Source organism: Sciurus carolinensis, chromosome 5 (genome assembly GCF_902686445.1).
Source record: "Sciurus carolinensis chromosome 5, mSciCar1.2, whole genome shotgun sequence".
Lineage (NCBI taxonomy): Eukaryota > Metazoa > Chordata > Mammalia > Rodentia > Sciuridae > Sciurus > Sciurus carolinensis.
This window is the reverse complement of record NC_062217.1, coordinates 129,532,225-129,543,445: the sequence shown is the minus strand read 5'-3', so window position 1 is coordinate 129,543,445 and position 11,221 is coordinate 129,532,225.

The window sequence follows — 11,221 nt, the reverse complement described above, 5'->3', positions numbered from 1 at the left end:
TGACCTGCTCACCAGCCTTGCTTCCCAGCTCCTTCACACCCCAGAGAAGTGACCTAAGCAATGTCCTTCTAGCACCATGTCCTTCTAGCACCAGGGAAGCCAGGGTAAAGTCCTGGGCTGGAGCCCAGGGTATCTGGCCCTTATTTGACCTAACTTTGACCTGCTCTGTGACTCCAGGTAAGCGACTAAGCCCGCTACCAGGAGTGATTATAACTGTGGCCAAGACCCACCAGAAGAAATGACTGACACAGTCACAGTTTTGAAAGCCAATTGCTACACAAGTTAAAGCACTCTGGTCTAGACATGCAATCAGTGGCTAATTCTCTCACAGTTTGATTTCTGCTGGTCCCTTTCTTACCCCTGAAGGATAATTAATCATGAAACCAGTTGTAGAGCTTCCACCCAAGTCCCAAGTACATGACAAGTGTCATTCCCAAAGAGATGGATTTTACAGGAGACGTGACCAAGACTCAGAGAGACAGAGGAGACGCTTTATTCCACAATCATTTGTAAAGCCCCTGCCATGGACATTTTGTTCAACTTGACGCTGGGGCTTTAGACCAAGCTCATCCTTCCCTACACTGTTGCGAGCTTGGCTTGACACCGTAGCGGCTCTAAGCCTCCCTACCACATTGCTCACTGCTCTTCACAGACAAGTTCTTCTGAGGCGAGGAGGATGTGGAAGGGCTGCTCCTGAATCTCTCTCCAAAGTCACAGTGGAGTCTGTGTCTGTGGAAGTTCTCACTGGGGTGCTTGGCACTTACACAGGCAGGTCCAGTCTCTCCAGCCTTGGGTGCAGTCTTTCTCTGGTGGTCTAAGATGATCACCCTGCTGCCCATCCAGCACTGTGTGCTGTGTACGTCCCCCGCTCCAGTGCTGCCGTGCCTCCCCAGGGCCTGCTGAATTCCTCAGCCAACCCTGCTGCCTTCTCTATCCTTCCCCCCTTGCATAGACTCCCTGCAGCTTCTGGAAACTCTCTATGTGGCAGGAGATAAGAGCCTGTGACTCTCCTGAGGTCAGGCCTCAGGGCTGGTCTCAGTTCCTCACCTGTGCTTCAGGTAAACTCTTGTTGGGGTCTGAGACTCCATCCTTCGCCTGGCTGGTGGGCACATTCCACTGTGGGGCTTCTTCTCTGAGTTGTTTGGATGAGAAAGAAGAATGAGAGACCGCAGTGCTAGGAAATTGAGCTGTCTGGTTTTCTTAGGGTCTGAAAGGAAGCTTAGGTCATGGCTATATTTTACCCATTCATGTTTATCTTTTCAAAATGGTATTTTCCTGCTAGGAGATGCATTTCATGAAGGCGTATTCTAGAAGCTTGCTGGTGGGGTCACAGTAGGAGAGACACAGCATGACCAAGGAGAGGGTGAGGTGGGGAATGGTCACACTCCTAAATTACTGCAGGAATGAAGGCCCTTGTCAAGGCGCATGTTTTTGTAGAGGGCCTCTGGGGTGCTGGGTGGGGCCACCACTCCTGAGGGTCCATGGAAGACCCTGGCAGCCCTTTTGGTTTTCCTTGATAGGCCAAAGGGGAGAAAAACTGAAATGAACCCTGGTTTGTGTCTTTGGGTGTATCCACTTCCCCTCCTGGCTGCTCTGCGTCTCACTGTCCTTGAGAGCAGCCCCAGAACCGTCTGTTTTAAAGGGAAAAGCAGCATGCTGACACCTCAGGACCGGTATCCTTGCACCTCGGTCCCTGGCTCATTGGTTCATTTGTTCCCTCACTTGCTAATGCACTCAGTCACTCACAGGGACGGCTGTGACCCCCATGTGCAGCAGCCTCGGGCGCCACAGCGTTGCTCTCTCTGCCTCCACTGGCGTGACCAGCCTCTGACCTGGCTCAGCATCTGTTTGGGGCTCCATCCACCCCTCCGCCTTGGCAGCCCCAGCAGACAGACCAGTTTCCCGGGCCGCAGTGACATTCCTGGAGGTACTGCAGAGGACTCCGCCTCAGCCACTTTCGCCAGCTCCTGGGAGGGCCCATGGCTCCCAGTGTCCTGGGTACATTAGTCATCTGTCCCTGCAACGGGTCGTTCCAGCAACACCTACGACTGCACTCAGGGTGAGCTACACGGAGGACTTGCTTCCTTGGTAACATCTTCTGGTCTCCAATCTCTGAGTGCGTCTCCCTCACTCTTCACTTCCGTACCCTTAACACCTGGACCTGGGCACCTACCATAAGTACTTGCTGACCAAGTGAACCAGTGTACTTGGGAAAGCACCTTGAGGAATATACAGTTAAGCCTGGCTTTAAGGAGAGGTGGGAGTTTCCTAGGTGAATAAAGTTCTGTGACAAGCCAAGCCAGGAGAAGGAGCTGGGCACTGGAGTGTTCCATGGTACTACAGATAAGAAGAGAACAGCCTAGGAGCTAAGACGCAGGTGAGATCAGCAGCAAAGAAACTGTAAGCCAGAGAATCTAGGCAACCTTGAAGCGCACACTATGGGACTGAGTCCTGATTGGGGTCACTGGGCATTTTTAGAGAGGAAATCGTACCATTTTACTTAGGTCAGTTGCCATGGAGGTAAATAGAACATGGACTCAACTGGAGGGGTAACGGTAGACTAGGAGGATATTTAGAGTGTTTGAGAAGTTTGTACAATCACCTCTTTTAAAATATATATATTTAATAAAGCCCCAGATGATGATGGAGGGCTAGTAAACTTAAAGAGATGCTATGATGGAGAGAACAATGGGCTTTCCAATGATTCTATTATTTACACAGAATCTAAGAGGCCACCTTCCAAGAAGGACAGGTCTGTAATTCTGTGGCAATACTCTGTGCGTTGAACTCCACTTTTCTTTCTGCTGTATCAAGATCATCTCATTTCTTCCTGATGTGTCCACACAGCCGTCAGAAGATAATTATTCAGAAAAAATAGTTAGTCTTCCGGCCTTGCATATTAGATAGGCACATCAGCTTTCTTGGGTAAATGAGACACGTGATTATTGTAAGGTGAAGCTGTATAGGATATTTGTCACATAATGATGTGCACACGTTTAGCATACCTTAGGGGCTCAAACGCTCACCAGGCATTTTTATGCATGTAGGAGATGTCACGCTTTTCCCCAAAGCTGATCTGTTTTGAAGGCAGTGGATGCTGGGAGTGACGTCTCTATGGTCTGTATGAATTGTTGGCATCTGATGTGAGACATTATCAATCAAGTTAAGGACACTGCAAACACATGCTCTCTCTCTCTCTCTCTCTCTCTCTCTCTCACACACACACACACACACACACACACACACACACCACTGCAGGGAATGAAACTCTGACTGATGATTTGACCTATGAGATGTTATTGCTGGGAAAGGTTTTGAAGTCACCTAACCCACCCCTCATGTTCAAGATAAGGTGACTCACAATGGCCCAGACATGGGAAGGAACTTGCCTACTGTTACTCAGCAAAGGAGAGGCCATGGGGTCCTTGAAGTCACAGTGGCTCAATCCCATTCCAGCAAGCACAAAACCAGAAAATGCCCTTACAGTAAATGCTCCTGCTAGACTGTGCTCATCAGGAAGGCTGGGTTCTCTTCTGCAGGGTCCCAAGCTTAGTTGAGAATATTCACTTCTAGTGACGCTGCCTCTACCATAATTCTTGTGCCATGAAAGGAGTGGCACATCCCAGAATCATCTTTTATTTAGGCTGCATTCCCTTCCAGTTCCTTTATTCCTAGTAGCTGGCAAACTTGTGGAAGAAAAGTGTTGCTGGAGAGCTGTGTCTCTGAACCCCAAGTTTCTGCTGGTTTAATACCTCTGTGGGTCAGATGGGTACAATTTCCTGAAGTTTGGATCTTTTGAAATCTGTTCCCGTTGAACTCCTAAACACAAGTCTCTCCTCTTTCTTCCTCCTCCTTCTTCGGAAGGATAGAAATTATCATTCACTGTTGGTGTTTAACCAACAGAATGTCATAAAGCACCTGCCACTCAGGTATGCCTGGTGCGAACAGCAGCTGGGAGGCCAAGGAACACAGGTTGGGTTTGACATGTGGTCAGAACTTGCTGACAAATGCCATCATTTCCTGGAAATCAAGAACTACCTCTCACCATCCATTCACTGATTCTTTTTCCAAGCTACCAACATGGCAACCAGTTACAACTCTCATATCGAAAGGCCACATTTTGTGAGCTTACATCACAAGGGCACGAATTAACACCTTTATGTGTATTAATTACATTAAGATCTTTTTATGAGCATCCGTGGGACTCTTATTATACCACAGACAGATGGTCCCACAGATACCTTCTCCTATGTCCTTTCATTCATTTTGTTCCTACTGTGACCCTAGGAGATGGTTGTTATCGTTATTGCCATTTTTCAGATAAAATTCCTGCTTGTACTTTGCTTTGGGTTAACGCAGGCAAGCAATGACAGAGGTGAGGTCCCTGGTCAGAGACACCATTTTATGGTTAGAGAAAAGGGCACTTGTACAGTCAGCTCTGGTGTCCTGGATGTATGTGTGTGTGTGTGTGTGTGTGTGTGTGTGTGTGTGTGTGTGAGAGAGAGAGAGAGAGAGAGAGAGAGAAAGAGAGAGAGAGAGACCTCCTCTTTGATGCATTTGGGGAACCACCCAAGGAGGTCAGTGTAATGCCTTGGGGAATGTATGGGGAGCCCAGCAGGGAGGGCCGGGGCTGCTCTGAGATCCCAGCAGACCATGTACGCAATGGGGAAAATTTTGCCCCCAGGGCACAGTTGGGAGAGTCTCCAGATACTTTGAATTGTCATGCCTGGTGGGTGCTGTGGCATCTAGTGGGTAGAAACCAGGGATGCGCCTAAACATTGTCCTGTATACAGAACAGCCATCACAATGGGGAATCATCCAACTCTGAATGTCAACAATGCCCAGGGGGGAGACACTGCTGCAGAGAAGAGAGGGGAGCCCCAAAGACAGGGCTCAGAGAAACAGCAACATTTAGGGGAGCAGGGAGTTTAAATACCCACGTGTCCCAGGGTGCTCCTCTGACGTCCGTGCAGTGACGATTACAAACAGCACTGCATGAGCTGGCAGCTCTCATTGTGTACACAGGAGGAGGCAATTGCGTTCTAACTGGAGTGAAGGATTCAGGGAGCCAGGAAACGTGCCTTGGGTAGCTCACACGCGCGTGTTCCTTCCTTGGGTACTGACACAGGGCAGCTGGGCCACCTGAACACTGGGGTCACCACCAGCCCCCGTGCACCCCTGAGCTCTCCTCCCACTTCCCAATGCCTTGCCTTCCTGTCCCCTCTGAGCTGGTGACCTTTGGTGCCTTTTTTTTTCTGAACACACCCCAATTTATTGCCGATCTCATAAAAAGCAAAACTTGGGAGAGAGAAGATTGAGTTTGCTTCTCACAGCAGAATTTGATTTAGGGCCAAGAAGGTGGCAATTGCTGCAGAGTGGAGATCGGCTATTTTGGGAGTGCTGTGAATGATTTTTTCCCATCTCCAAATGACCTTACATATATTCTGTCTCTTGCCCGCCTCCCTGTCGGGATTGATGGGGGCTGCTGAGCCTGGGCTCTGGTGGGCCCTGATGCTGCTCCTAATAAATCCATCTGATGGACAGAAGGAGCACGGGACTTGACGACGGGCAGCTGGAGAGGTGGCGGTAAACACTGGGGTGTGGGTGGATTTCCATTCCCCAGCAGCCTCTGTGGTCATTAGTGCAATGATCACCTGGTCAGATAGAGGTTGTCCGCTGTCCCCAAGGTCTCTTCCTGATGGAGCAGGTGATGGGGTACATTTGTCTGAGTACATCAAGGGCCTGGCTCCTTCACTCTCCTGGCTCTTTGAATTCTTTGTCCCCACAGATGCCAACTCCTCAACTGTTCCCCAGGACCACTGCCACCCCTGCCCCAGGACACCTGATGACTGAGGTAGTTCAGATGTCCTGCATCAATAGTCCAAGGACTTGGGTTTGGAGCTTGCAAATTGGGCCATCTGGGTAGATTTCTTACACTCTGAATTTCAACTTTTTAATCTGTAGAAAGAGGGTGATGCTAGTATAATCCACCTGCTGGGGTTAGTAGGAGACCTCTTATCTTTCTGCCTGGGTTAATGAGCTCCAGCTCTGCCTGCAACCACAATCTCCCAGAATGTAAGAGGAGGGTGTTTCGATAAGGGAAACATTTTGATTTGGCTCTATCCAAGTTCCTATGCCAAAACGAAAATGGTTGACCTTTATTTCCAGGTAATGTACCCAACAGACTTCCCTCTACCCACACTCCCTGCCTCGCAATAACCCCTGAACCTTTCCTCCTTTTCTTATTTCATCCCTGAATTCTATTCTCATCCCTCTGCTGGTCTCCACCCCAAGAGTAGCTCCTGGTGACAGCTGTGGCATGGGTGGCAGAAAGAGGGGATTAGCAATGGTCATTCCACACCTTACTTGGTGACTGTGAAGAAAGAGATGAAAATCTAATATTGGGTTTTCAGGTTTTGCCAGAACATCTCTGCATCCACATGGTTATGTTACAATATAGAATCCAAAGCAGTCACCGTGACAGGAGTCTATGGGGCTTGTGGGGATGAAGATGGCGCTGGAATCGAGGCTGGCTTCGTCTGTGGGCTTAGAAGTTGATTGTGAGGGAGCCCAGCAGGCCTGGGACTTCTGGACCACAGTGGACTAGAGGACAGGGAAAGGCCTGCCTCTTGAATCAGCTCGTTGCCCTCTACTCCCAGGATCGAATGGAAGTTTGAACCCAGGGGGGCCGGGCACTTTCCATGGGACGCTTCCCTAAGGCAAGTGGACTGCAAGAACCTAGAGAGGTGCTGGCCCACCTTCCTAAAACTGCTGGGTAGGAATTGAGCACAGCCACTGAGAGAGCCCCTGAGCTGGGGGCAGTGGAGACAGACGGACCCCAGACCCTCACTCAACAGCTCCGGCTTCTTCTCACTACAGCACACCTCCACCCACTGGGTAGAGCCTCTCTCTTTCCACACACAATATGTCCATGTTTACATAAAAAAACAAACAAAAAATTCTGGTGCTGTGGGTCTTATGGGGCAAATGAAGACCTGACATATTAAGAAGGAAGGGAGGAGGATGCAGCATTTATGGTGTACCTGCTGCATGCCTGGGAACATGGGGCGCATGTCCCATGATTTCTGATACGAGTCTAGTAACAAGCACATCTTCCCTGGATTCTACTAATGATGCAGAAACCATGGCCTTATAAAGAGTCAGTTCCTTGTCCAGGGTCACTCAGGAAGTGAGACGAATGGGATTGAAGAGTTCAGTCCTCTGGGACTGTCCATGTTTCGGAAGGGAGACTCAACAGGAACCTCCCTCCCCAGTCCCTCCCGGTCATTCCTTAGTTCATTGGTTCATTCTGCAAATACTTGTTGATGTGGTGTCTGCGCCAGACTGGGGCTCTATCAATGAACAAAATAGGCTAAAATCTGCCTCAAATTTTAGGGGAAGGTGGTCGGGAAGGTGGGGATGAGCAATAAAAAAAATAGACTGAACTATATGAGCTTGCTAATATCCCACCATTTGATATATAAAAATGACTGTTTTATACAATTGAATGTAATAAGTAAAGTATACAGACAGTGATGTGTTATGGAGAAAAATAAAGCTGGAAAGGAGTAGGTTAGGGAGTCCCAGGTTAGAAGGGGTCTTTCTTGCCTGATCATTTGACCATACCACCCTGGTCTCCATCAAAAAGTCCCAGTGTGAAGTTTGGTGTGGTAGTGCACACCTGTCATCCCAACTTCTCAGGAGGCTGAGGCAGGAGGATTGCAAGTTTGAGGCCAGCCTGAACAACTAAGTGAGATCCTATCTAAAAAAAAAAAAAAAAGTAGTGTCAGTTTTGGGAAGGGAGCCCCAGCTCCTTTCTGGGTCCTCTAGGCTGTTCAGTGTCTGGTCAGCTCCATGTCTGTTCCTCAGTCAGGCTGTGTCCTGGAACACAGCCTGCTCTCTCTGCTTGGGCCCGAAGCCATTGTCTGTGGCCCTTCAGGCGCAGCTGGAGTGGCCGCTCCTCGGAAGGCCCACCGCCCTCCTGCAGACAGCTTTAATTGCTCCCTCCTCTGCACTCACACGCCACTTCACTACGGCACTCAGCGCTGCTCTGCTCTCCAGAAGATGCTGTGATTTATTCATGTGGCTTATTAGTGGCCCTATTCCCAATGGCTGGTGCAGAGCCTGGCACGCATGGAGGCTCAGGGCAGGTTTGATGAGTGAAGGAAGGGAGGAAGAGAGACTGGATGGAAGGCACCAGGAATGAATGGTCCGGGAAGGTGGACGTCGGCAAGAGGGCGCACGGAGGCAGAACTTGAGGAGGGGAAATCGCCCGAGGGACGGAGTCGGGGAGGCCCATTCCCAGCCTGCCTTACCTGCCCACACCTGCTCACACCTGCCCCTGCCTGCTCATGCCTGTCTATACTCAGCCAGCCTGCACCTGCCCACACTTGTCCATGCTTGTCTAGGCCGTGCTGCTTTCCCTGTCTCTACCTGCCCGTGCCCACACCTGTCCGCGCCTGCCCATGCCTGCCCTTGCCTGCCTATGCCTGCCTGTGTCTGGCCTGCCCACATCTGCTCACACCTGTCCTCGCCTGCCCGTGCCCACACCTGTCTGTGCCTGCCCACACCTGCCTGTGCTCCACCTCTTCCTCCTCCATCGGCATGACTTCCTGTCCTCCGGTCACATGGGGCTTACTTTTCCTAATGCCTCAAAGGATTTTGTCTTCACTTCCATCCCTGCTTCCTCTGAGAGCTACCCTGCAGCCTCCTTCCGGGAGGTGTCTCTGGTGCCCTGTATTGCGGTGCTTGCCCTAGAGCGAGCACCCCCAGGGCCCAGGTCTCCTCCTGGAATGCTCTTTTTGGCTGCGATGCTTGCCAGGCTGCTGGGTGCAGTGGCTGAGCAGATGGATCAGACAGAGCCGCTGGCTGTGACCTTGGGCAAGCTTCTCTCTCGTCCTCAGTCATCTCCCCTGTAAAATGGGGATGCTAACAATCCTGACCCCACACATGGTGGGTCAGCACAGAGTGGGGCACATAGGAATTGATTGGTTAGCCTGGGCTCATGGCCAGGTGCCTCCTTCCCTCCAGGGGGCTTTAGGAGCTCAGGGCCCCCCGAGGGGCTGGTTCTGTGCATGGCACACAGAGGAAGCCCAACGGTGGCGGCTGTCAGCTAGCAGTTCCAGGAGGAAGTGGGGTGGGCAGAGGCTTGCCACAGGGGCAAGTGCAGAGAGGAGCCCGGTGCGAGAGGAGCCCTTGGGACAATGCAGACCCCACGGGCTCGCGGGGCAGGGCGAGGCCAAGCTGCTCGTTCTCTGTAGGCTGAAGACCAATCTCTACCCTGGACACGTTGATGAGTGACTCTCCGCCCATCAGGGAGCAAGGTTGCCAGAGAAACCAGAGAGGCCCGAGCCCACATTTGGCCTCTTGCCGAAGTGCTTTTCTCTGTGAGATTATACATTCTGGGCCATATCCCTCCCATCCGCACTCCTCCCTCACTTTACTCCTTCTCTTACTCCTCCATCATAAAAGTCTCCAGAAACAGGTTTTGTTCAAAGTGAATGAGGCAATAAATTCTCTGTTTCTGACAGGTCGACAAGAGAGATAAATTCTGCGATGGGAGCCGCAGCCCTGCTCTCTTGCCCTGTGGAGCTCCGACTGATGTTAAGGTCTGTCCAGGGAAGAGGGGACTGTGTGAGGCAGGAGGAAGACCCCTTCAGGGGTTTCCTGAGCCCACCTGGGGAACTTTCTTTTGGGTGGGCATTTACCATGCCCAGGGGATCTCAGTCCTATCAATTGCTGCATCTGTGGCTGTGTGATTTGGCTGCTTAGCTAACTGAGAGGCTGGGTGGGATGGGCATCATTCATTCATTCATTCATTCATTCATTCACCCATCCATCAATTCATTCAGCAGTTACCTAGCCTGCAGGAGAGGAATCTAAACCCCCTCAAGTATTGCCTTCGTTAAGAGGCCTTCTCACAAAGGACCAAGAACACTTGCAATTCGAGTCATAGCAAAAGATTGATTTCCCTGGTAAATCAAGAGCTCCTACAAATCATTAGGAAAAATAAACAACCTAATAGGAATCCAACCAAAGGATGTGGACAAGCAGCTCACAAAAGGGAATACAAATGACTCCATGGCCAGGTACCTGTAAAGGAAGTCTCCTGCTCACTCACGATCAGAGTTGTATGTGAAAATGTCATGATTTGCCATCCCCCACTCCACTCCCAGTCCAACCAAGATTGGGGAAGGTGGGACAGACACATGTGGCTAGAGGTGTGCAGAGGAACAAATGCTATGGAGATCAATTTGACCCAACTCCCCAGAGGGTGTGTCGGCAGTATCTCAGCACTATGTGTGTACCCAGCCTGTACCCCAGCAGATCCACCTCTCAAAATTTATCTCACCTCTATGCGTACAAGATTATTGCACATGTACATGATTTTCCAGTGAAGCATTTTCTATATCACTGAAGGTAGGAATTAGTCTAAATGGCCATCATAGGGAATTGGTTGAATAAGTTATGGTATTTGGCTAAATAATTTACATAGTATTCAATACACTACAAAATTTTTTTAAAAAGGTGTATCTTTATGCACCAACATGTGCTGAGCTTCAAGATGCACTTTTTCGGTGTGAAAAGGGCAAGACACAGAACAGAAAGGAATGCAAACAATGCTACTGTTTGTATAAAGGTGAAGAAGTGAATATGTGGGTGAATGTATACATTCACATGCACAGATGTGCATTGGCTTTTATAACGTTCCCACTGGGCAGACAAAGATCTGGGGACAATGGCTGCTTCTGGGGAGCAGTGCTAAGACCTGGAGGCTGGACGTGTGAGTAGGGAGGGGAACTTTCTACTCTACACACCTGCATGCATCTTGGATTTTGGCTCACATGACCGTATTTATTACCCATTCAAAAAAAAAAAATCATTCACATTTTTTCAGAAGAAAGAATCCAAGAAGGAAGATAGAACTGGGGACTGAGGAGGTGAGGGATGGAGGAAAAGGAGGTACCTGCAGGGCCAGCACCTGGAGGCATGGGGTCACCTGGGACCCTGGATGAGGTATAGTTGGAGCATAGTTTTGGGGAGTCTTGGGAAGATGGTTGCTAGGAAACACTGGGGAGGGGTGAAGATGGATTTGTGTGTTTAAGACTTTGGATTTCACTACAGGGACCACTGAGGGTTTTAAGTATGAACAGCACACGGTCGGGCAGTAATTTAGGAAAGCCCCCTGGAAGTGGTGTGGGGAGTGGTCTGGGGAGAGCAG